Source organism: Equus caballus, chromosome 19, assembly GCF_041296265.1.
Source record: "Equus caballus isolate H_3958 breed thoroughbred chromosome 19, TB-T2T, whole genome shotgun sequence".
NCBI classification, from domain to species: Eukaryota; Metazoa; Chordata; class Mammalia; order Perissodactyla; family Equidae; genus Equus; species Equus caballus.
Genome location: NC_091702.1, coordinates 35785005 through 35812346, shown reverse-complemented (window position 1 = coordinate 35812346; position 27342 = coordinate 35785005). Strand labels below are relative to the sequence as shown.

General features: G+C 42.0%; 1 long non-coding RNA gene across 2 annotated transcripts in view; it reads left to right on the top strand.

The window, feature by feature from the left end:
* Window positions 1-2785: 2785 nt before the first annotated feature.
* LOC102147887 (uncharacterized) overlaps window positions 2786-27342 on the top strand; it is a 94785-nt gene continuing 70228 nt past the window's right edge. Inside the window, exons 1-2 of one of the 2 annotated variants that reach the window (XR_288785.4) lie at window positions 2786-2925; window positions 5643-5866. This is a non-coding gene — a long non-coding RNA (uncharacterized lncRNA). Of the gene's footprint in view, window positions 2926-4127; window positions 4236-5642; window positions 5867-27342 lie in introns of those variants that run through there. The other variant, XR_011428786.1, reaches the window with a different exon arrangement.

Here is a 27342-nt window from a genome sequence, read left to right as displayed (position 1 = left end):
AAACTATCTCCACATACTTGGGGGAAGCTCAGTGTGTTATAAGATAATTTTATTGCACTATTGGATTTGATTTACTAAAACCTTCTTTAAGATTTTTACATCTATAGCAATAAGTGGCGCAGCTGTGTAATTGTTCTTTCTTATAGTTCTTTGATAGTTTTGGTATAAAGGTTGTGATCTTCATATTATCTGATCATATTATATTGACACCAGCTTTACTTTGTTCTTCTTGCCTGATTAATCGTTTTCCAACCTTTTATTTTTGTCTTTTGCACGTATGTTGCTTTAGAATGTGCCTAGTGTATAGCAAATATCTGGATTTGCTTTTTATTTGGAGAGTTAGTTCATTTTTGTTTATAGTACTTGCCCATATATTAGAACCTTATTTTACTCTATTAATTTATTATTTCAATTTGTCACACTTTTTTCTATGTTTTTTATTCTTTTGTTTATTATTTTAAAGCTGTCTATGTTTTCTTTCATATGAGACAAGGGCATTGATATGCTCAGATGTCCCTTGGCCTCCCCTTACTCCATTATATTGAGTTTATCTGGACTTTCAATTCTTGTTTTTTGTATATATGCTTTTGCTTTCTCTTTTCTTTGGTCTCAGTTATTTTTTAAGACAAGCACAAACTTTACAGATCTGTTTAATCACCTTTACTTCACATATTTCTTCCATCATCCCTTAGATTTGTTTCTATCTAAGTTCTCATCAAAAAATGTTTTACATATGGGTCTTTGTGTGGCAAACATTCTGAAACTCTGTGTGTCTTAGAGTATTTTTATCATGCCTTCACATTTGAATGAAAGTATAGCTGTAAATGAAATTCTGTACTTCCAAAATTTTGAAAACACTTCTGCATTGCCTTCTTGCATCCTTGCATACTGCTGAAAAACCTGATACCAGCATTATTCTTGTTCCTTTGTAAGTGATCCTTTTCTTTCTCTCTGAAAGTTTTTACAATTGTACCTTATTTTTGATATTCTTAAATTTCAACATAGTTTATGTCTAGGAGTATGATTTTCCTTCTCTCTCCTCTTGCTCTCTATGGATCCTTTCAATCTGAGGTCTTTTATTTTTCATTGATTCTTGGGGAATTATCTCCGTATTCATTCAAATATTTCCTCCTTTCCATTTATATCTATTTTTTTTTCTGGGACTACTTTTGCATCTTATACCTTAACTTTTATATTTTCTATTTTTTGAATAATTTTCTGCTAAGCAGAATTCCTCAATCTATCTTCCAGTTCACTAATTCCTTCCTCAGTGGAATCCATTCTACTTATTACCATCTATTGTGTTCATTATCTCAACTATTATATTTTTCATACTTAACATGCCTACTTGATTCTTTTTACAGTTTCTGGTTTTCACTATATATTGCCAATATCAACCCTTATTTTTTAAATATAAAAAATTAAACAAATTCTTTAAAATGTATGTAAATTCTTGATCTGCCAGTTCTAATATCTCTCGTTCCTATGAAATCTGAACATCAGCCTGTTGTTTTTCTTTGGAAATATTAGTGTTTGTCTTTTGGCCCATGAGCTTCCATTCCTCTGGGATTATAGGCCACTCCGTCCAGCGATGCTGATGGTGGAAGAGCTGAAGGCCAGACCTCCATCTGTGTCGGCACCAGTGTGTTCAAAGTGGGGGTTGAGGATGGAGGATGAATCCAGAGTGGAGGGTTCCAAGCATCAGACAACAAGAGCTAAACACTCCTCGCCCCACCAAACAGCGCCTCAGATGTGCTTACTTTAGGAAGAATTTCTATCTAGAAGAGGAGATTGTAATCTACCAGCCTTAGTGGTTTAGAAGGAGAGGGCAGTGACCACCTGAGACCAGTCAATCTTTGTATGTTTTCCTCACCGCTACTCGAGCACTTGGCTTCTGCACTGCCCTGGTTTTACACCTAAGGAGCACTTGCTCAGAGGTTTGCTCCAACCCTGTCTGTCCCAAGGCAATGGGGGTGAGGATGGAGGGGCGATGAAGACTCCAAGATGCAACAGCTCTTTTCTTGTTTTATCTCACCACAGCAGCCTAGATATCCTCTACCTTAGGTTGGGATCATTTCAGATACACATACATGCCAGTCAAAACAGCTTTTCTCTCTCCAGGGCATCTCACAGCTTTCTCTGCAACTTAATATTTTTCTTCAATAGTTCCTCAGAGTTGATCTTGGGGGAAGGAGCCAATAGTTCCGGCTAGGTCAGCATCTTCTTAGGAGCCCCTTGACTGTCTTTACAGGTAACCACCTTCCTTCCTATTCTACCTTCCTTTAACACATAGGTATCCCTGGGATGGCAGCATACAGAACACTGGTGTGAGTGGGTGCACTAGGTCAGTGCTTTCCATGGACTGGAAGAAGGGGAAGCACATAGGGAGAGCGGAAGAAGCACTGAGCAGAAGTCAGGGCTGGGCTTGCATTCTCGTTCAGTCATTGACTTGCTGTGTGGCCTTAGATAAATCATTTCACTTCTCTGATTCTCAGAATCCTTCTGAAAGGTAAATAATAACACTGGCCTCACTGGGCTGATGCAAGAGTCAAATGAGAAATTGGATGTGAAAGGACTTTGTAAACTGTAACGTGAGTGATTTTACCGATCATCTGGAGACAAGGAAAGCAGGCTTTGGGCTAGGTGAAAATCCACTTTGCCAACTTCAATGTTTTACTAAGTGTTGGCTCTGCTAAAAAAGCCTCATGCAACTGAACATTCTATTATAGAAAATGACGAATCTGTGTTTGATGCCAGAGTTGTCACATTCTTCCAAGAGTGCAGACTTTTATGGGCCCCTGGAGCTTCTGCCGGGGACTATTTCTGAGGACGGGAACATTGTGCCTTGTTGGCAAGGCTTGTTAAACCAAGGCCACTTGTGGTCGTTGAAGAATCTGGATCTGCCTTTGCAACGGTGGCAGCGAGGTATGAGATCCTGCCCTCTGATGTTTGCCGTTTTGGATGCACGGCTTCTACTAAACTCGGTGCCTTTTGCTTCCTTGTTTGATGAGGGTCTTTTTCCAGTCTAGCTAGGAGGGTAAGAAGTGGAAGAAGAGGATGGGGCTGGTCCAAATCAAAGACAAGTAGCAGAGGCAGAAATGCATAAGAATAACGTGTTCTCTGGGAATTTATACAAGGACAAGGCTAATGAGTGGTTGTTTTCAATTACTTAAAATGTAGTCTGTCATTGAAAAGATGATGTAATGACTTTAAAACAGAAAACAAGCCAGGATCCTGCACCATATTCATCTATTTGTATTTTTGCACATTCTTGTCTATTGCTTGTAGTCATTATCATGCATGCATAATGGACATTTCATTTTATAGCCTGACTTTTTTCCCCACTTAACATTATATGATAAGCATTTTCTTTTTAAAGTTTGCATTTTAATTAGACAATATAATTTTTGATACTGTTTTATAATTAATAAAATCATTCCCCTAGACATTTGGATTGTCTTCAATTTTTTTGTTTGTTTTTTGCTGTTATAGTGAATGCTGTCACAGGCATCTTTGTGCATTTTGCATATTTTGCTTTTTGTTTTTGTTGCTGTTGAATAGTTCCCTTTGCATGAATTCTAAAATTCCTATGAATGGGATGACTGGGGAAGTTGTTATGACTTTTGTATACTGTTTTTAAAAGAATGTTAATTTAAAATGCCACTAGTCACTTTAACCACAACTCTTCTAAGCATTGCTTAAAGTTTTTTCTACTTTAATATACAGAAAACAGTGCTTCAAGTTTGTTTTCATTTTATTTCTCTGTTTAACAGTGAAGTTTAATGCTTTCCATGTGTTTTTGTCTAGATCATGTCATTAAAATTAAAAATAAGCTGCCATAAATTTTCGGAATTTTTTGAAAAGGAATTCAAATTTCCATATTAATCAGATATAAGTGCTTTGTGGCCAAAGCAAAGAGAAGTGTCGAATTAATTTGTCTTTCGTTTAGCTGGCTAAGTGCCTTTCATGTGTAATTCAACTCACGTCAGGAATGTTTTAAGGGATATTGAAAACAAGACATGACGTTACCCTCCAAAAGTTTACATTCCAGTAGCGCTATTATCATATGACTGACCAGGATTCAAAAATTGCTAAATGTTGTAAGAAAAGGACAGAACAAGAGCTAAGGGAATTCAGAGAACAGAGAGATTATTTCTAATTCGAGTGACAGCATGTGGAGTCAGAGAAGGCTTCTTGAAGGAAATTGCATCTGAGCTGAATGAACAGGATCTGAGGTAGGGGCCTGTTTCAGGACGGTGAGGGAAGTGTGCTGGTGAGAATGCTTTGCTCATTCTACTTGATGGAGCTCCTGAGATTTTAACTGTCTTCAGAGTTATAGCTGCTCTTCTCCAGACGTAAACGGAGTCAGGCAGGGATGACTAACCCATGGTCACTAAATTGCATGGAAGAGACAAGATCCACATAAGTATACTTTTTAAAAAAATATGAAGAAAACAAAAAGTGGCCAGTTTCAACTGTCTCCACAATATTAAAATTATATTGTGCATTTTGAAAGGTCTAAAATTTACAATGAAGCTCAGTGCTTCTCAACTCCTTTCATGACATGGCAACACAAAGAAACTGATAGTATTTCTTTGCTATACTGGGGTAAACAGACAAGCTACTTGCTACTGGAGGCAACTGGCCCAGAACCCTGGGTGCTCCAGGTACAGAAGTCTGATAGCATCAATTTCTGGCCACTCTGGGAACCCATTAGGCAAACACGATGTGTGAAGTTCTGCAGGTGGATAAAGATGATTAATAAAAATAGTTATCAGATTTATTCTGCCTGATAAATAATCAATGAATTAGACATTGAGACTGGTAAAGAAAAAAAAAGGGAAAGAAAAATTATTATGGTTTTTGATTGGTCCTACCATGACTAGGCTATTTACCATGAGATAGAGAAATTTTCAGTATCACACAGAAAATAACACAATAGAACCCTGGAATCATGGTCGTAGCAGTCTAAACTTGAAAAGCCTCCAGAGACAGGAAATTTACCTACGGAATAAGTATGGGACTGGCTGATAAGAATAATATTTTGCATTTATCTAGTGGTCTCATTCCAGTAAGTTCAAAACATGGGATCAAATAATGCTCATACGCCAAGCAGGTAGAAATGTAGCAAAGAGATTTCTTAGAATCTCCATTCAACAAATAAAGCAATTCAGTCTAACTATTTGTTTCTCTGTTTAAAACCTTGTCTTGTTCTAGAAATTGTTTTAACTAGACAGAGCACATTAGTCATTCAAGAATTCAATAGTTCAAAGGTGGAAAGGTTAGAAAACAATTTAAAAAGTCTTTGCATAATAGAAAAAAATACATTTGCATGGATATAAAAAAGTTACACAATTGGATGCAGTGCTCTTGTGGAAAAATTCCTGAAAATCTTTGGTGCACCACCATACTTATTATTATATTAAAAATTCTAGCAGCTGTGCTTTTCTTCTAAATTAAAAAAATAAAGCAGTATCATGAGCTAACGCCACATCAAAGTGGCATGTTTCAACACTTCAATGTCATGTGTTGCCAGAGTTGAGTTTTCCAGCAGCCCTGGCTCACCCTACTTTTCTTGGAGGCAGATGTTGGAGTGGTCACTCCAGGCCAGGGAAGTCAGCATTTCTTGGTTCTCCTTCCAGATTGTGGTGAGGCTCTGGATACGCTTTATCCCACCTCAGTTTCTCTGGTGAGGCCCTTTGCCATGTAAACTGGTTGTGGTCAAATGGAAATATTTGAAGGGTTGCCACGTGGAAGAGGGATTTAGGCCTATTCTGCATGGTCCCAGAGGATAGAACTCGGATGAAGAAGATGGTAACTGCTGCGGAGAGATGGATTTGGATGCTACATAAAGATCAACTATAAGGTACGTAAGTCTCCTTAACACTATCTCTTCCTAGGACAAATGCCTCAGCTGTTCTATTTAATTTAATTCCTGCAACAACTCATGAGGTAAGAATAATTAATTTTTACTGACTAGGAAACTGAGAGAAGATAAGTAACTTGACTAAGGTCACAACGCTACTGAGTGTGCCAGAATTCAGACCTGGATCAAGCCAAGACTTAAACCTGTTCACTTGTATGAAATTAGCTCATGGGATTAACCAGAGTTACACTCCCTTAAAGAAAATGGAGTTGGAAGAAAGAGTCCCAAAAACAAACATTACTTAACATGCAACAAGTTACTATGGGATTTGTAAATGATGGAGATGGGCCTAACATGTAAAGGCTAAGACTTAGGATTGGAGAGGGGAACAGCTGCCGCGGCAACACATCTGCAACTATGACCTGTGTGGAACAATAATCCTCCTAGGGAAAACCTAGCTATTTTTCCAGATCCCAAGGAAATAGCTGGTGAGCTGATGCTCCGCTCAGCTGGTGAGCACTGAGGTTCATTTAGGTGAGGAAGCTGTCAACTTTCCTTTGAGAAACTTTCGAATAAATGGAACTATCCCAGACAGAACTGGGAGGTGGTGAGACCCTTGCTCCTGAGGATGTTCAGACAGAGTCTGGATGTGTATATGTTGAGATGGAAGAACATCAAGATATAAAGACCCTAAGGTCACTTCCAGCCAAGAGAGTCTGTAATTTCCTCTGTGGAGGCTGTCTAGCCGAAAATATTAACAAAAGGAAGGGAAAGAGAATATGTATGAAGAAATTAGAAGAGATTAAGATCTATAACATACTCAGATTTCCACAAATTTCTGTACATGCAGAGTCGGAACTAAGGCCATGGCCTGCTCCAAAGAGTTCTCATGTAAAAATGAGCCATGTTAGCCTCGTGACCTGTGCCTTGAAGAAAGAATCCCAGGCAACAGGAAAAGAGATCTTCCTGCCCCACTCCTGTCAAGAGAGAGAAGATGTTCCTTTCATGATGTTGTAGAAGAACAGACATTTATGACTTAAAACCAACAAGGTCTAGAGAAAGGAAGTAATTTTCCCCAGGTCTCTCAAGCAAAACAAAGTCAGGCTGTGCCCAGGAGCCCAGGTCTCCTGACTCCCAAGCTTACGGAGGTTCTTTCCACTGAGCAGCCCTGCCTGTCTGTCTCCATTCTAGGTGAGGATGTCATTTTGCCCAAGGCTGTCAGCTCCATGAGGGCAGGGCTTATCTCTCCCTCAGTTTTAACCTCTACGTGTCCAATGGTATGTCCTCCATCCATCCTTGGACCCCAACCTACTTTCCTAATCCAATTTCCACTATTCCCATTTACCAAGCTAAGGTACTCAGCTCACCTAAAAATACCAGTTAGAAATGGAATGTGTCTCAGATATCACCTAGTTTGACCCTGGCATTTTACAGATGAGAAAACAGGAGCTCCGAGAGAAGTAACTTAGCGTCTCAGTCATTGATCAACACTGTGTGAAGTACCTATCATGTACCATGCCTGGTGCTAGGAGGTGCTGAGGGCTACCAAGGCCTATGGAAACCCGGCTTCTGCTCCCCAGGAGGCCACAAAGCATGGAGTGGGAAGGGTCTGGTGGCTGAGTGTGAGAAGCCGGAGGTGGCCTTGGTTCTTGGGTTCCTGTGTTTTATAAGGCTGATTCACAGGCAGACGTTGAATCTTTTCTGGGCTTCAGCTTCTCCAGTGATACCATGAGGGGTGAATGTCTTGCACATTTCTCCTCTTGGGGCTGTTGCGGTGATAGCAGGATCGCACTGGGGAACTTTGGAGAGGGCGCCCCAGAGGAGCTGGAGGCATTGTGGTATGTCTGACAGGGCCCTGCGGAGTGTTCTGCCAGTGAGCTAACTTTTTGGATTCAGAGGAGAGGACCTGGGAGAAACCAGGGGGTGGGGTTTGGAGTCGGGTGGATGGGAAACAGGAGACCTGGGTTTCTGTGCAGGAGCCTGACTTTGTTTTTCTGGAAGGCCCTAGGAAATTTACGTCGTTTCTCTGGATGAATGGCTGTGAAGATCACATGAAATTGCTTTATTAATTTATTTATTGAAGCGTAATTAGCATACAATATTATGTTAGTTTCAGGTGTACGACATAGTGATTCGACATTTATACATGTTACAGAGTGATCGCCATATAAGTCTAGTAACCATCTGTCACCATACATAGTTATTGCAATATTAGTGAGTATATTCTCTATGCTGTACATTACATCCCCGGGACTTATTTATTTTATAACTGGAATTTTGTACCTCTTAACCCCCTTCACCTATTTTACCCATCCTCCTGCCTCCTTCTCCTCTGGCAACTACCAGTTTGTTCTCTGTATCTGTGAGTCTGTTTCTGTTTTGTTTTGTTTGTTCATTTATTTCTTTTTATATTCCACAAATGACTGAAATCATATGGTATATGTCTTTCTCTGTCTGACTTATTTCACTTAGCGTAATACCCTCTAGGTCCATCTATGTTGTCCCAAATGGTGGGACTTCCTTCTTTTTTATGGCTTAGTAATATCATAGTATATATACATATATATATATATATATATATGTAATATATACCACATCTTCTTTATCAATTCATCGCTTAGGTGGCTTCCATATTTTGGCTATTGTAAATAATGCTGCAATGAACATAGGGGTGCATATTTCTTTTTGAATTAGTGTTTTCATTTTCTTTGAATAAATACCCAGAAGTGGAATTGCTGGAAACAAAAAGGCTATGTACCGAATGGTAGAAGATATTTACAAATTATATGTCCAATAAGGGGTTAATATCCATAATATGTAAAGAACTCATAGAAATCAATATCAAAAGAAAAAAATCCAATTAAAACATGGGCATAAGACCTAAATATACATTTTCCCAAAGAAGACATTCAGATGGCAAACAGACACATGAAAAGATGCTCAGTGTTACTGATCATCAGGGAAATGCAAATCAAAACCACAATGAGACATCACTTCACACCTGTGAGAATGGCTATTATCGAAAAGAAAACAATAAATATTGGTGAGGATGTGGAGAAAAGGGAACCCTTGCTCACTGTTGGTGGAAATATAATTGGTGCAACTGTTATGGAAAATAGTACGGAGGGGGGCAGGTCCGTTGGGGTAGTGGGTAAGTTCACGTGCTCTGCTTTGGGGGTCTGGGGTTCATGGGTTCAGATTCTGGGTGTGGACCTACACACTGTTCATCAAGCCATGCTGTGGCAGCATCCCACATACAAAGTAGAGGAAGATGGGCACAGATGTTAGCTCAGTGACAATCTTCTACAAGCAAAAAGAGAAGATTGGCAACAGGTATTAGCTCAGGGCCAATCTTCCTCACACACACACACACACACACACACACAAATGTATGGCAGTTCCTCAAAAAATTAAAAATAGAACTACCATATGATCCAGCAATTCCACATGATATTGCTTTAAAAAGACTGATGCACATATTACCTGCAGGCAAGTAGTAGCACTTGTTCAAAGTTAATTCCCTTTCCTTACTTTTGTCTGATGGAAATGAATATCCAGCCTATTGTCAGCAACAAAGATTTGCTTAATTTCAGGTGGTTGTGACGGTATACTCCGTTTCTACAGGAAAGGGTTTAAGACCACTGGCACACCTATCCATGGGAGTGTACCCAGGGGTAAGGAGAACAAATATGTATTATTTGGTTGGAGGTGAGAGTGGATGGACACAACCAGCAGTGCCTCTGCATCTGAAAAATAATTTTAGGGACCCTGCTTACCTTAGATCATATAAATTATGCATATTGTTCTGTAATATATCCAGGTTTACTTTGATATTAAAACAGTGCTTAAAACAGTACCTGGCATGTAGTGAGGGCTCAATAAATATTGTCGAGCAACTGAATTAATTTTTGGATGACAAATAAGGTTTTAAAGTATTTGCCGCCATCAGGTAAAATTGATGTTCCAGAAAGATGCGTTATACTTAACTGTGGCCTCCTGTATCTTGCTGCAGAATCCCGCACCCCCACCCGAGGAACATGAAGCCCGCAGAGATTCCTCCTTCTATTCTACAGCTGAGAAATGTAGGTCCACATATATAAAGCAATAAATGCTGAGTTGGTCTAAAACCCAACTCTCCAGAGTCCCACCCCAGCCTTGTACTACTGAAATACACTGCTTTGCCCTCAAGTTTCAAGATCTTCAAGCTTTCACTTCTCTACAACATGTCTCCCTTAGGTTCCTCCACACACAGTACTTAGAGGCCAGAATTAAACTTTGCTGGGGCTGGGTTTCACGATTTGACAAATACTCTGTTTGACCATGTTTGTTTTCAGAATCCTCAATGTTCGCTGCTTGAATAGTACTCTCTGTGAAGGGCTTTACAACTGTTTTGATTGTTTCTTCCATTTTTGTCTCAAGAGTATTCAAGTAAGAAGCGTTTAGGGGCTTATAAGAAAAATTCCAAATCTGGCCTTGTTTCTAAGGAGAGGAGATTGAGGCCCAGAGGGAAGAAAACTTCTCAGCCAGATGTTGTCCCCACAACAGCAACTTAAACTCCCCAGTTTTGTTCCTTTCAGGAACAACTGTAGCAGACCAGTTTGCCTTCCTGGGCACGATCTCTCTGAAGCTCAATCTGGGATATCCAGATGGAGACATCCAGTCTTGCCAACCTTGCTGCCACCTCGCCCAAGATATTCTCTTCCCACTGTATCAAATATTTCCTCTTGCCTCCTGTCACCTCCCTCCCCTCCAACTCTTCCTCTGCCCAGCATTTGCCTGGCTGTCGGAACTTGTTTCCTGTCAGTCGCATCTCCCTAAGCCTAGATACACCCCAGCGCAGTATTCCTGACAGAACAATGTGATGTGGTGATGCAAGAGTCCGAGCTGTCAAATTGGGTAACTAAAGCAGGGGAAGGTTAGAATTTCTTCCGTCTGGAAGGACAAACATGTGCACAAAGAGAAAAGCTAAACAAGGAAGCCAATTTCCCATCCCTTGTCTTTCCCTTGCCTCTCGGCCCTGATCCCAAAGCCCCGTACCGTACCTACAACGGATCTTCTCTGGACTAAGAACCCACTTGACTTAGAAGGAGCAGCTAGTTTGAGCACCAAAGAATAGAACATTTTCAAGGTTTCAACACACTCCTTGTTTTGTCTTTCTTGTTTGTTTTTACATCAGCCCCACCCTAAGCTCCTGCTGGTGCAATGGCTTCAGCTAGTGGCTCAATGCCATGGAAGGGACATTGCTCAGAGGAGACTGTGGGTGCTCAGGGCAATCTCCTCCCAGGAAACCAAGCCCCCTGATCACCTTCCCCTGGCTCTTACTTGTTCATTTATTTGACACTCAACACTTGTTAAGATCCTGCTATATCTTAGAGATTGTGCTTGGAGCAGGGAATGGGAGTGGAGAGAATGCAGAGATCAACATGGAATGGCTCTGTCATCCAGGAGATCACCGTCTAGTGAGAAAGTTGGATATATAGGCCAATATCATGGTCTACTGTGATGATGGGGCTCTAACTGAGGTCTGAATGCAGTTCTAGAGGCCTCAGAAGAGGGTGTGACCAACCCCCTATAGGGATCTAGGAGCAAGTGACTGAGGAGGTGATATTTGAATGATAGCCTGAAGGATGAGTAAGCTTTTTCCAAACAGGTAGGAGAAGCAGGGCATTGTAGGCAGAGGAACAGCATATTCAAAGGTGGGAGGGGTAAAAGAACATATTGTTTTGCGAGAATATGGAGTTCATGGAGACTAAAATCCCGTCTATGCTGGGGGTAGGTGGAAATGGAGGAGATATCTCTGAATAAGTTGATTGGGGCAAGACTGGAGGTGTTCTTAACAAGATGCCAAGCAGTGTGGCCTGTCGTGTGGGCACCACAGTACCAATAAGATGTTTGGGCAGAGTAGAAATGTGAGTAGATCTCTGTGGCAGCGGCAGGAACTCTCTTCCCCAATCACCTTCCTGCTGGTGACCCACACTCTCTGGTTTCATCTCATTAACCTTCAGTCCTACTCTCCTCACCAGTAAAAAAGGGCAGCTTTCAGCGCCAACCTCTTTCCAGAAAGAGTTTCCCCTCAGATGACTGACTCCAGGGAGCTGGGGCTCTTCCACCCACGGCTCGGACGTCCGGACGTCCATATGAGGTGGGACAGTGAGTGGTGAGGCAAAGAGCTTTGGCTTCCGATAACCCTGGTTTTGAAAGTTGGCCCTCTGCCTTTTATGAGCTTTATTATCTTGAGCAAGTTACTTCTCTCTTCTAAAGCTTCAGTTTATTCTTTGAAAAATGGGCTTGAAGGATACTAATGCCTTCCTCATTGGATGTCCTCCAGGAGGCTTGATTTGTAGCACCTGGAAATGCTTTATCAGTTGGGCGTGCGATAGGCCTGTCCAATTGGTGTTTCTCAGCCCTGTTACTTAACACACCCACATGACTTTGACAGTGCTGCCCAAAGGCCCAGGCAAGAGGGCCCTGGCTTTCCTTTTGAGGACAGGTACCACCGCATAACCCAAACACAAAAACAAATAAATCTGAAGAAGAAGACATGGGCACTTCTGTCATTCCAGATCCAGTACTCAGAGCTGGCACAGCAAGACTCTTCACCAAAAACACCCCTTCTTGTTACAAACACCATTAGGCCCCCACATCTTCAGATCTTTTGCCCGATGTCCTTGAAACATAAGACAACTCTGTCTGGATGCTGTGAAAGTTTACACATTGTGCCATTACCGGCTTTGCAGAAGAATACTGCTTTGGAGAACAGAGAGGATTTGAATGGTTAAACACTTAGGTAAGAGAAATTCAACAATGAATTAACGTGTCAAATTCTTCCCCTCAGATAGCATAAATGTAATAGATCCTTGATCAGAAACTACTGCTGAGTGTCTATTTTCTTAGCTCTCTTTATGTTCTAATTCATGACTCTGGAGGTATTCCTGAATTAGCATGGATTTCCAACTGTTTCATGCGTCAGCTGAGGAATATTTTGCAAAATTAAATAATTCATATTACTCTTAAATTTGTAGAGATGTAGATTGTCATATAATCTATATGACAAGTGTGACACAGATTCATAACATTTTCAAGTAAGTAGGCATTAAAAGCCGGCATTGTAAATAGTTTACTTTTTTAAAGAAATAGAGAAGATTTAATTAAATTTTTAAAAAATTAAATCTAAAAAGTTAGCTTGACAAATAATTTTTATTTAAAATGTTGATATCTATTAATTTTAACTTATTTGTGGTTTCCTTTTTAGTTTTAATTACTAATTTTTGATATGTAAAATATTTTTGAAGAAATTTTTGAAAATGTAGATAGGAAGGAATTTTAATTTTTTACTATTTTACAGTTATTTTCATTTACATTTTTAATGAAAATATATTCAAATTTTGTACACTTTGAGTATAATTAACAGTTTGTTTTATAATCCTTTAGATCAGTGCTATCTAGTAGAACTTTCCGCTGTGATGGAAATGTCCCACATCTGTGCTGCCAAAGCATTAGTCACTGGCCGCACGTGGCTATTGAGCATATGAAATGTGGCCAGCGCAACTGAAGAACTTTTATTTTAGTTTTTATTAAATCATAGTTGATTTAAATTTAAATATCCACATGTGGCTATTGGCTATTACATTGGACAGCACATTTTTAAGGTCCTTGACAAGGAGAATAAGTCTAGATGATAATAGAAATAGAAAAAGCACAGGATGCAGTCCCGCTTGCTTTTGTTGACTGTGCTTTTGGTGTCCTATCCAAGAAATCATGCCAAGGCCAATGTCTTAGAAGCTTTTCCCCTATGTTTTCTTCTAGGAGTTTTGTAGGGTCAAATCTTATGTTTAAGTCTGTAATCCATTTTGACGTGATGCCACTTAGATAAGGAGTATAAAATAGTCAAACTCATAGAATCAGAGAGTAGAATGGTGGTGGCCAGGGGCTGGAGAGAGGGGGAAATGAGGAGATATTAGTCAAAGGGTACAAAGTTGCAGCTATACAAGATGAGCAAGTCCTAGACATCTACAGTACAGCACAGTGCCTGTAGTTAACAAGACTGCATGGTATACTAAAAAATTTGCAAAAAGTGTAGATCTTATGTTGTGTTCTTATCACACACAAGGATAATAATAATAATTATAATAAGTAAGCAAATAAATAAAAGTGCAGAAGGAAACTTTTGAAGGGGATAGATATGTTTGTGGCATAGACTGTACTGATGGTTTTGTGAGTGGATACTTATCTCCAAATTCATTAAGTTGTATACATTAAATATGTATAACTTTTTGTGTGTCAAATATATCTCAAAAAAGTGGTTTAAAAAGAAAGATTGCCAAAGGCAAGCCTATAGTGATAATGACACTAACACAGATGATAAGGAAAAAAGCATATAAACTGGGGTTTTACCCAAAAATCCAGAAGCATTCTATGTGCTATATATGGTTCATAGTTTAAATTTGCTGCTACAAGATAAGCCTCTGTTGCTAATTGAAATCACATCCTTTGGAACAATTCAAAGATTATATTCCTTTTTTTTTTTGATCTGTCCAAAGACAGAGAAGCATAGATCTTATTTGACTTGACACACATTCTTGAACACGTGATGGGGAACGCTATTAAAGCAATTTGATTTAGTAGAAATAAAGTATAAAATGCACTAGAAGAAATAAACAAAACAGTAGAAGATCTTCAAAGAAACATTGAATTATGGCCTCTGGAGGAAAATAAATTTAATTTTGAATTTATCCTATCCTCTGTTATCTGACATGAATTGTTGCTTGCTGGTTATACCATTTGCAAACTATTACAACCAAACAGATCAAAGTTTGACTTTGTCATTTTTAAAGTTTATTCATTTATTCAAAGAAAATGATTTTTCCAAATTGAAAATTACTATGTCAAATATGCAATGTAAGTGACTTTCCAATAAAATCAGAAGAAAAATTATGAGAAAGAGGATTCACATATAAACAATCCCCAAACTAGCTGTAGAATCTAGTTTCTGGCTATTATAGATCAAAGTATGGTCTCCATTAAAGAGAAATTTGAATAAATTGAGCAATATACTGCTATATTCAGTTTTTTGTTATAACATTCCAGCGTTGAAAAAAATTGGAAAAAACTTACGAAATATTGTGAGTACTAGAACTCTAAAGGCCTGTGAAAATTGCGACATACGTAATGGAGACATAACTACTTTCTGTGACAGTAATACTTTATAATACATGATTCATCACAATGCTTACAAGTGATACATAAAATGTATTGGTTCATTTTTTAAATCTAAGTACTGCTTTAATAATTTTATTAACAATTCCTGTTGCTGTTGTCTGAGACAAGTGGATGAATGGGATAATCTAGTTCTGAGCCCTCCAGGAAAGGCCTGGAATTTTTTTCTGAGAGCTAGAGAAATAGGATTCCTGAAAGACAGACATCCAGGTCTGTAAGATTGGGGAAGGAGTGTTTCTGGTTTTGTTGTGATGATTTCCTTCTTATCGTTGACTTTGATACTTGTTGAGAACACAGACTGCTAATCTTCTGTGAGCTCAAAGATGTCTGGGTTTTCCAATTGTTAGATGTTTGGCAAGGCTAACTCCCAGGACCAAGTGACAAGGAGACCTGGGAAAGACAGGTGGTGTCCGGGTGTCTGGGAAACATTTGAAAACAAGATCAGAACTTTTTCCCACTTGGATCCCTTAAACACAGTCTCCCTTGATTTGTAAGATCTCATACATTCTGAAGGGCATTTAAATCTGCACATTCATAATCTTTCCATTCTTCTTATACAGGCCTCATTTTGCATGAGGCATTTGATACAGGAAAGAACTCATGAGGTGTATATTTTAAGGGAAATTATATCTATATCCGTATCTGTATCCACATCCGTATCTGCAACTATATCTATAGCTATGTGTCCAAAGTCTTTCTGACTTTCAAGTATGCAATTTCCAACTTGTTACCAGTGAAAGAAATCTAGCCTGGACCTGCCTTTGAAGATGAAGGTATGAAAAGGAGCATGTTTAATGCTTAGATTCTTTGAAATGATTGCTGTGTGCAATACACCTTTTGTTAGGTGTTTTTCTTTTAAATATCTGATTAACATAAAATTTTTTATATTATACAAAAACATAATACCATGATTATGGAAATAAAAAGCCACCCACAAACTTACTATCTTTATAAATCATCTATTTTCATTCTTTCCTGTCTTTTCCAAAAAAGCATATTTTCTCACAGTGTTGGACATGCAGCACAAATATAATTCTGCATTCTAATCTTTTTCATAAGCATCACACAATGAGCAATTCCAATGTGGTCTTTATAATGACCTATTTGAATGGCTTCAAAATATTACTTTAGTGAATATATTGTCATCTGTAATAGCATTCCAAAATTATCGTGAGACATTTACATTATCTCCAATTCACTTCTATTATCAGTAATACCTCTTTGGCCACTTTTCTGTCATGCCTTTCCCTAGGCTTGAATTATTTTCGTAGAATAAATCTCCAACAGTGGAATCATTGGATCAAAAGAGATGGGAACCTGATGAAATTGTTGGTTGCTACTTCTTTTAATTTATTTATTTTTAATCACAGTCTTCCTCCCTCATTGAAGCAAACTAACTTACTAGTTTACCAGCTCACTAATTAACTAGCTCAGTGTCCCAGTTTTCTGGTATGTTCCTGTTCACGGAGTCCTTTACGTTTGTTCCTTCCTGAAAATGAACTCTGGCTTACATATCTTCTTTACACAAATAAGTTGCAGTGATAATTTTCGCCCTGAAGCTTCATCACTTCAGAGAGCTATTGTCTGGCTTCAGAGAATTCCCCATCTGCAAAAGTGTCCATGAGACACAGTTTCAGTGATTGTGAAAGGAGCATACTGATAAGACAGGTAAAGACTGGGCTCCTGGCCATCCGTTCTGTCTCTGGCCAATTAAGTCTTTGCCATAGCACCTTGGGATCTGCCACCAACCTGTTCCACCAGCTCTTGTGAAAGTGCAGGCGACGATGTGAATGCGGGCATAGGCAATCACCATACACACACTCTGCCTAGGACTGGCCTAGATCCCGAGAGGGACTCATTGGACTCTCAGATGTAATCTTTACCCTCAAGAACGCTGTAGACTGAAGAGATAAGATATATATGCTCTAAGAATGTGGCTGAGAGTCTGTGATTCTATAGAGGTTCACGAGAGCTGGGCCCTAAACTAGAGGGACAGATAGGAAAAGAAGAGGCAGAAAGGAGTATGGAGGACATTCAGTTTGGAGGTATTAATTAATTCATCATTCAGTCGATAAGAATATCAAGCTCTGAGCTAGGTGCTGGGCACACACACACCTGAGTTAGAGAGTATCTCAGTTTTTCAGGAGATCACAGTCTCACGGGAGAGACACTCATAAGAATATCATTACCATATGGTGTAACGCACGCTCTTACAGAGCAATTGATCCAGCCATCTTAGAGGCATGGCCAGATCTGCCTGGGGAAAACAAGAGACCTAACAGAGAAGGAAGCTTCCCTCCAGACTAAAGGGATCTGGAGTATTTCATGGAGAATACATGAACAAAATGGGGAGGCAGCCATAGTAGAGGGGAAACAAGACATTGCTTTTAGCCTGAAGACCTGGGTTTTCACCTGACTACTGCTTTCCAGGTGTGTTATTGCAATTAGGTTCCTCAAAGTCTCTGGGCCTCAGTTTTGTCACATGTAAAATGAGGATCGTAGTACTTCCACAGGAACTGCTGAGAGCTTGAAAGAGAAAGGAGGTGATAAAGGGCCAAGTAAAAGAATTTATCATCATCATCATCATCATCGGTATCATTCCATACGAAAACGCTTTGGAAATTCTGTAGCTCAGTATAAATGAACAGAGTTACGGTGTGATGACTTAATTATTACCGCGCTTACCTGTCCTCATCCTCCAGGCTGTTGCTTACATGTGGAAACGAAAGGGTGTGGCTCTGAGTGAGCAGAGTTGACTCCTGCCACCCACCACATCTTTTCTTCTTTCGGTAAATCCCGTCCTGTAAGGCCTCAGAATGTTAACTTTGCATTTGTAGTCCTGAACAGGATTAGTAGCATTTTTTTTTCTTTAAGGAAATTAAATCATGTAGAGTCTACTAAAGCAAAGGATGTTTAAAGTGCATGGAGAGTTGGCCACATGCCCAGGGTTCACCTATTCACCCAGGCATTACTGCACAGGCCATTTATTTCATAATTTCTCACGAGAAACCGTGGCAATAGCCAGAGATGACAGAGGTGACAGATGAGTCAAGGAGAGAGGGTGACTCAGAGGCAACCATCTCAGCCCCCTCTAACTGGCATCCTTGAGCTTTCCAGCTTCCATAGAGAGCTATACTTTTGTTTGGCTATTGCTTTAAGGAGATTATAGGATCTGTATTCCTGGAAGCCTCCTTCCCGTTTCTTCCCTGGGGCTCTTCAGATCATGCTCCAGTTCATTCCTTTGTAATGACAAGAATTCACGTTCCTTAGGAATTTATTCTATGCCAGGAATTGTGCTCTGCCTTTTACACTTATTATCTTATTTACTTCTCACCACTAAGGCACAGGTATGATGGTCATCACCATTTTACAGACGAGGAAACTGGCACAAAGAAAGTAAGTCATTAGCCAAAGTAAGTCCAGGAATGCCCAGCAGAGCTGGACACAGGTTGTCGACCACCAGAGCCCAGGCCTCTGACCGTTTTGGAATTCTGCCTCCTTCAGGTAGGAAAGCCTGGGACCCTCATGTCAGATGACAAGTTCAGTCACCTCAATGGTGAGTCAAAGCTGAGGACTGTCTTAGAATTGGCTTCTCGTAAAGCAAGAATGACGGAGGAGAGGAAATTAGCTGAAGGATGTTCTAGGCAGTCTTCTCCCTGTGCAGGCAGCCAGAGAAAGCCTGGCTCAGGGAACCTGTCCTACATGGCTTCTGCTGGTGGTTCGAGGAGGTCTGTGGTTTACCTTAGTAGGGAAGAGGACAACAATTTTGGAAGAGGAAGAGCCAAGCTGTTGAATGACTCTCTTCCAGACTCCACCTTCCTGTATTCGTTGTGCAATATCGTTGTGAAATCTGTTTTTTCTCTTGAGAAAATGTGATGAAGTTTATAACTCCAAACTCAGCTCTGATCAAGTCTCCTGCTGCTCGAGAGCCTCCAATAGTGATTTCCCATGGCCCCAGTCAGCAGCCTCCAAACTTTTCTGAATATGTAGCCCCACCGGTAAAAAGATTTGCCTGTACTTCAAATAGATGTATAAGTGTGTGTGCATGTGTGTAAAGTCATGCCAATAAATTATGCCCATTATAAAAATAAAAAATGGAAATTATAAGAGAAGAGATAAATATGAAATAAAGAATACTTTAAAATGTATGGTAATGTTCATAACATCATACTGTCTTTCCTACCATCTCAAAGTATAAGCAACACTCCAGGTGGAGTTCATCATTAATAATAGTGAATGTAAACCCATATTTCAAGCATTTTTCCTGAGAATTTTGAACTTTTTTTTGGCCGACTGCTTGCCAGATCTGATTAGGTCATCATTGGCTTTAACCCCTGAAACGTGGCCAGTGGAAAGCCAGGAATAGGAGAAAACAGCTCTGCCATTTTCTTGTTGTTTGCTAGTGTTTGCTTTAATCATTATTCTCAATGTACGGGTTCTTTGCAGGAATCTTTTAAGAAGATTTGTCCATTTTTTGTCAGGGGTTATTTAGTAAAATCTGGGTAAAGACTCTCTAAATCCAAGAAACTAGCTAAAGAGAAAGGTAGTATGGGTACCTAATGGGCTCTCTGGGGCATAGAATCCCCAACTTTCCCTCAGAATAACCTTAGTTGGAGATGTGACACAAAGCCACTTGGCACAGGGATTCAACAAGGGTTCCATAGTCAATCTATATAGGAAGCAATAGGAATTTTTACCTTCTTTTGTGTCAATAAAATTAAATATAAATAAAGATTCCAGTATGATTTACACACCCTCCTGGGAGCATGACTCTTCTTTGGAAACCCCTTATCTACCAAGATCAGATTTCTTAGCCTTCCAAGATCAGTGACCTACTTTTTTAGACATACCTCCAACCATAAGCAACGCTACCTGTTCCCATGATCACCCACACACTGCTCTGTACAAACACACTGCGCTGCTCATCTTTCTCTGAAAACTTTCTTTCTCTGGGCCTTTGCCTAGACTGTTCCCTCTGCTTGGAACACCCTTGCTCTCCATTGCTATCCTTCAAATTTTTACTCAGCCTCCGCCTCCTATGTAAAATAATAACATATCAGCTAACATCCATTGACCTCTTGCTACATGCCGGACTCTGTATTATCTCATTTAACCTTCACAACAATCCCAGGAGACAGGTACTACTATGAGAAAGCTGAGGGACAGAGACCTGCCCAAAGCCACACAGCTAGGAAATGGGGAAGCCAGGAACCAAACCCATGAGGACTCCAAATTCCCACACTCTATCACTGTATGTGTGTTTTAGTTTAAATTTACTTGTTTGAACAGGTAAAGCCTTCACCAAACCCTCCCTTTCTTCCTACCAGCGGGGAGATGGAATTAGTTGCTCCCTCCTTGAATTTCCACAAGAGCTTGTTTGTAAATATCATGTAGTACTTACTCCATCTTGCCATATCTTGCTGTTATGTGTGTGCATCTCTCATATCCCCACCTACACTATAAGCTCTTTAGACATAGCAAAGACTTAGTAAATGTGGTCGTTGAATGAATGAATGGATGGATGGAAAAAAGCCAAGGTCTTAGGTTGGGTATGATTTCTTTAGAATGTAACTTGATATTTTCCTGATGGCCTGAGGTACAAACTACAAAGATATATGAGTCTGGGTCTGTGATATATTACAAAAATGTCAACTAAAACGGAAGACAAGAGTTTCATTTCCCAATATTTATAAAAGCACTTAAGAGTTATACTCTTTAATATATGTTGACTGGTTAATAAAGACTCAAACTTATATTTATATAATCTAATTTTCCAAAAAACTGAGTGCAACAAAAAGCTCTCACCTTGCAAACTTGAGCTTGATACCTTGGACGACTGGGGAAGGACTTTTGGGCAGAGCATTCTAAAGTTGACAGTAGTTAATGCAGTTTACAGAAGAAACTTTAGCTCATTTAATCCTGAAAATAACACACATACAACAACCCCCCACACTCACAGTTGAGGAATTTTTCTTTCTGCACTTTGCTGGTTGAGAAACTGAGACTTACGGTGTTGAAGTGACTTACCCGATAATCATATAGCCAAGAAGAGAGAATCCATACCCAAACCCAGGCTTTTGGACTTAAATCCCTTAATCTTTCCCCACTCTGCTCCTCAAATACAAAATGAATCCTAGAATGTCAGACGTTTGTGCTATCAGAAACTCTTTACCACGGGCATAGAATAAATAGCCTCCCTTTTGGTGTTTTGAAGTGCTGTTCTGTATAAGCCTGCAGTCTTGAGGATGGCGTATGGCAGGGGGGAACTAGTGGCTTCTAATCCCTAGATGACTAAACAGAAGCCCAGTCCATCTGTGATAAATATCCCTTCCAAGGGCCACAGGTGTGCACGGCAGAGTGAGCGTCTTTCTTTTCCGCCTCAGTGCCGAAACCATCATAGAAGCATTACATTCTCCACTCAGCCAATTAATCCTTCCTTCCTTTTTAAGTTTTCATATTAGTGTTTGACTGTGTCCTTATGCAGAGGGACAATAAATAGCACTCTGATTGATTGATAAGCTGCATAGTAAATGGACTGGCTGCCATGCACCTACTGGAGTCAGGGACATGAGGATGTATAGGGAAGGCGTCAACCCTAGTCCTTGAGGGCTGGAAGAGACAAAGGCAGGACCCAGCGTCTCAATGCCACCTTTCCCACCTTCTCTGAACATATCATCCACACCTCGTCAGATGGCAACCATGGGCTCCCTTGAAGGAAAGGCCATTGAAGCCACCTTCAAGTGCATCCTACATAAAAAGGGTGGAAGTAGGGGTAGAAGCCAGATTACTTTGAGGAGTCCCTAGAAGACAGAACTAGAGGAAAGAGGTGAAAATTAAAAGCAGCCACCTTCCTATTCATTACAAGGCAGAGCTTCCTGACAGAGATGTACAACAGAGAAATGGGCAGCCTTCTGAAATAGTGAGCTTACTGTCATTGGAAGCATTCAAGCAGAGGCTGGAACATCCCTCCTTGAGAGTGGCATATAGAGCATATGTTTAAAGAGTAGATGGTTTGACTAGTTAATAGCCAAAATATCCCTTCCAGTAATGGCATTTTGTGTTCCTCCAAATATTCCACACTTGAATGCCTTGGGAGATGGGTTCAGACAAAGCTCATCTGTTCAGTAATACTTGGCCACAGTACAATGCCTGCTGCCTGGTCATAAAGCATTTCACAGACAGCTGTTACAACCTCTATTTCAGAAATGTAGTGAAAAGGGAATTCAGAGACAGGTGAGGGGCCTGACACCACGTGAGCATGTGGGAAGAGGCCCCCAGCTCCAGAGCTGCCCAGAGCCTGAGCCTACACACTTCTCATCTAGATCTTAACTCAGTGATTTCCAACCACATGCAATGATTCCACCACCCCTGGGAACGCCTTTGAGTTTTTCCCTTCTGGGTTATAAAGTCACACAATCTCAGTGTTAGAAAAGTCTTTGAAGTCGTGGAGTCAAGTTCTCTGGAATCCACAAGAAAGCAATGTTTCCCACTGACTCCAATTAAGATATAGAAAATAGAATGAGCCCCATGGAATTCTAAGGAATTCTGTCTGGGCTCTGGGATAAACAGGGCAAAAGTCATGGCCAGGTCTGCTGCTAGCCTGTCCCAAGGAGGCACAGAGCCCATCTTTACAGAGGGAAGAGTCTGAGTTCCAGGAACGGGGGAAGCATAATATAGTTTGTTAAGGTTGCAAGCACTTGGAGCAACAAGCAACAATAATGGCCCAATTAAGAGTAATCTTTCTCTTGAAAGATCTTTGTGTTTCACGGATGAGGAAGCAGCAGGATCTAGGAGAAAGCAATGAACTGGGAATCAGGAAACCTGTGCCACCACTGACGTGCTGTGTGCTCTCCGAGCACTTAACTTCTCTGAGTCTCAGTTTCCTCACAAGGATGACCATGGGAGCCCAGGCTTGATTGGAGGATCCGATGAGATCATGGATGTGAAGCACTTTGTAACATTAGACAAATAGGAGGTGCTAATATGATGATGCCTGCTTTAAGTGCTTTTTCTGAAGCGAATCAAGGTCATTATTCTCTGTTTCGAGATGCTGAAATCAAGGCAGAGAGATGTGAAGGGACATGGATCCCGCTTCATAGTGCCTGGACCAAGAGGTCTCCCTACATTGGGAGGACTTCAGTGGCTGCCCATGGCCTGGTACTTCCTCTCCTTCTGAGAATGGCACCATTACATAACTGTCTGGGGCGGTGCCCCAGACCACAGAGATTTCCTTCTGCCCAGCTGCATGAGGTACACCTATTTTGGGATGGAATCAGGAAGATGGCCACTTTCACACCAACTGGGGTGCCCTAGCACCTACCTCTCTTCTTCCCACACTCCCACTGCCCACCCTCCACTCCCCACCCCCTGCTGTTGGTATGGGCTCTGCTCTAGGGCAAAGGGCTCATCCTCTTATGCTCCCTCAGATCAGGGAAGTATCTCTGGCCTCTCTCTGGTTCTCTGTCCCTAAAGAATCTCCCAGCTGTCATCTACCCTTTATAACTGTCTCCAGAGCATTCTCTCTTCTGCTTCTCCAACACTGTGGCCTCTTCTGTGAAGTTCTCTAACCATGGGTTTCCCCAACACCTCCCTGCCCCTTGCAAGCTCCCCCTCATCATCATCTTCATCTCAGAGAAAGAAATGAAAAAGAAATTCAAGTGACTCATCGGTGCACGTAGCAGGAGGGGAGAAGCAGAGAGAGTGAGTTTGTGGGTCCAGATGAGTATGTCTGCAGGCCTCTTCACTGCTTCACACGATCTGCTGAGCTTCATGAAAGAGAAGATATAAAAATCTGAGCGGTGCCATATTGTCTCCAAAAGCAGCCGGCGTGAAAATGAAGTGAGACTGCCACCTCCTCATAACGCAAGGCAGCTCCTGCCTCACATGCTCAAATGTGGCTCAGAGGCTGGCTGGACAGCCTCAGGAAAGATGCCTATCGATCAGCCACTGAACCTCAGCCACCCTCCTGGCCTGGGGCTCCCCCAGGCCTCAAGGCTGCCCTCTCCAAGGGCTGGGGCTCCACTCTTTGTCAGGCCCCCTGGATCACAGCAGTGTCTGCTGGGGGCACTAAGCAGGGAGCCAGCAAGGGGTGCCTTCTCTGGAGGCACAGTCCACCAGCAGCCCTGGGCTTGGCAAGTCCTGAATTCTATGCTCTTTGGCTGGCTGGAGGGCTGCTAGACCAGGATTCGTACTGAGCTGAGTGCGCACGATGAGGGGGAGTCAGAGTAGGTGGGCCTGGCACCTCCATCAACCAGAGAGGTTCTGCTTTAATCCACTTTACATACTGGGCATCTGCCTGAGATTTCATTGGGAGAAACAAAACAAAAACCAGAGTCCAGTGCAATTACAAACAAAAAGAGCAAACAATCTTGGAAGCCCCCATCCATCTAACCCCGTGTTTCTCGAACTTGAGCATGGCTCAGATCTCCTGGAGGGCTAGATAAAACACAGATGGCTGGGCCCCTCCCCAGAGTTGCTGAGTCAGTATGTCCGGGTGGGGCTGATATTCTGTATTTCTAACAAGCTCCCAGGGGTCCCCAATGTTGTTGTTCTGGGGATGCACTGTAAGAACCACTGATCCAGCCCAAATTTTCCCTTCAAAGCCAGGAGAGGAGACTCCTTCAAGGTACCTTGGCAAGTTAGAGACAAGATAGAATAGAGGCCCACTCTCTGATGGCCCCTCCTCCTACCACCCACCCAACCCCACCTGGTCCAGGGCTTGTCCATCACACCCTGCACCTGCTCCAGCACAACAGGACCCTGGACAGAGAAGGCCACTCAGACCTGGGCTCTGGGGTGACTTTATCCCTGGGTCAGTGATTAAAGGGGAGCAATTCTAACCCAGAGCCCGTGCTCAGCCAGCCTGTGTGCCCCGTATGGGGAAGCTGCATCAGACCCTCAGGCCATCAGGATGCTTGCTTCTCCAGACTTCACTTCTGCATGGCTTTATTTATCATCGAGCCTTCTACGATCTCCTTTCTTTATTCTTTCACCCAACACATCCTTATTGAGATCTTCTAGATGCTGGGTGCTGTCCCAGATCCTGAGATAAAGAGAACTCTGAAACTCAGGTCCTTCCCTGCCCTCCAGGACTTCACAATCAGGGAGGAAAATGAACCTGATCAAGTCACTGCCTTGTGAAAGGAAAAGAAGGCAGTGCCTCGAGAGGTGAGAGGAAGAGAGGAATGGGGAGGGTTTCATCTGGCAGGCAGGAAGACGTTAACAGATGAGAGGCATGGGGTGGGGAGGACATCTTCAGTGTAAGGATTAAATAAAGAGAAGCATTAATGGAGTATGCACTGTCCATCAGTGGCTTTCCATACTTGTTTTATCCTCACAACCATCCCTGTAGGAGGTATCGTTATTAAATCCTCGTTTACAGGTGAGAAAACTAAAGCTCAGAGAGGTTATGCAACTCACCTGAGGCCACACAGCTACTGAAACTCAGGTTTTCTGACCCCAGAAGCCCATCTCTTAACTACAACACCATCTTATCACTCTTAGCACGGGACGGACAGCTAGTGCCTGTCTGGAAGGTAGGGAGGAGGAGGTTGACTGAAGCTCTGGAGAGGTGTGGGGGACTTGTTGGAATGTAGAGGGAAAGACAGGTTGGGGCTTTGTTTGTTGAGGAGCTAGACTGCCAGGATGAGTCATTTGAGCCTAACTCAGGAGGCTACAGGGGCCACTGAAGGGTTTTGAGCAGGAGAGGGATGCACGGCACGACAGTGTTTTAAGGGAAGTCCTCGGGCAGCAGTGGGCAGATTAGGTTGGAAAGGGAGACACTGGTGACCAGAAGACTACACTGGAGGCTACTGAAGAGGTTCAGAAGCTAGAAAATGAGGGCCTGGCTTCGGCAGGTGGCAGGCACGGAGGGAGACGCAAGCGCAGATGGTCTCTTATCATTGTTATTGCAAACATTTTTTGACCACTGATCACACGCCTTGCTATAGTTAACTCATTTAATCCTGACAGTAGCTTCTACATCAGATCCCTCTCCTTTGGACATTTCTTGCCCCTCCTTTGTCTCTACTGATGGGTCCCCATGCCTGGCAGTTTTTCCGTTTGGGGATCAAGACCTGCAGCTTCTTCTTTGAACATAGGAATCACAGACTGAGACAACTCAGGATCCAGAAATCATGATCAATCTCAGAACAATTTCTTCTATTATATAGCTGAGGAAGCTGAGGTCTGGAGAGGATCTTTAACTTGTCCCATCGAGGAAGCCACAGAGCCTGGTCCAGAGGTGGGAAGTCTCTCTCCTACCTACGCCAGGCTCTGGCTTCCTACACCATCTCCCTGCTTCCCAGGGCCAGGCTGGAGGCCCTGCAGCTGTGGTGGTGCCAGATGGCATCTCAGTCACCAGGCTGGAGGGCGCCTGAGGACCCTGCGGTCAGCGCCAGGCTGGCAGCCCTTCACCCACACTGGCATTGCGGGCACAGGGCGGAGGCACTGAGTGAAGGGAGCACATGCAGGGAGAAGACAAGAATGTGGGTGACTCACACCCTTTGCAGTGTTGTCACAGCTGTTCAGGGAGCATCCCAGCCTGGATGAGGCAGCTGCCATCTTGACTTTGTCAGAGAGTCACTCTTGGCCCAGGCAGCCACCACTCTAAGAGGAGAGGAGATGGAGGTAGGCTATAAATGGGCAGCACTGTCCAGAAGAGATGGTGCCTTCCAGTGAGTTAGAAAACTTCAGCTCCACTTCCAGCTCTGCTCTTGCTCTTTCCAGTGGTGTGACTTTGGGCATGTTGCCACCTGACGTTGATGAGCCTCATTCTTCTTATCTGTTCATGGGTACAATAGTCTTTGCTTGCCCTATCTTGGAGATGTGGAGAGTGGCCAGTAGGCTAATGCATGGAAAAAGAAGGCTTTTGCAAACCTAGAAGTTTCCACGCATGTGTTTTGGTCTGTTCAGGCTGCTATGACAAAATATCACACATTGGGTGGCTTGTAAGGAACAGAAATTTGTTTCTTACATTTCTGGCAGCTGGGAAGTCCAAGATGAAAGCACCAGCATGGCAGTATTCTGGGCAGGGCCCATGTCCTGGTTCACAGCTGTCGTCTTGTCTCTGTGTCTTCACATGGTGGAAGGGCGATGGCTCTGTGTGGAACCTTGTTTATAAGGATGCTAATCCCATTCACGAGAGCTTCTCCCTCATGACCTAATCACCTCCCAGAGGCCCAGCTCCTAATACCGTCACCTGGGGAGCTAGGATTTCAACATGTGAATTTTCATTCTGTATCATTGTTAATGCGTACAAT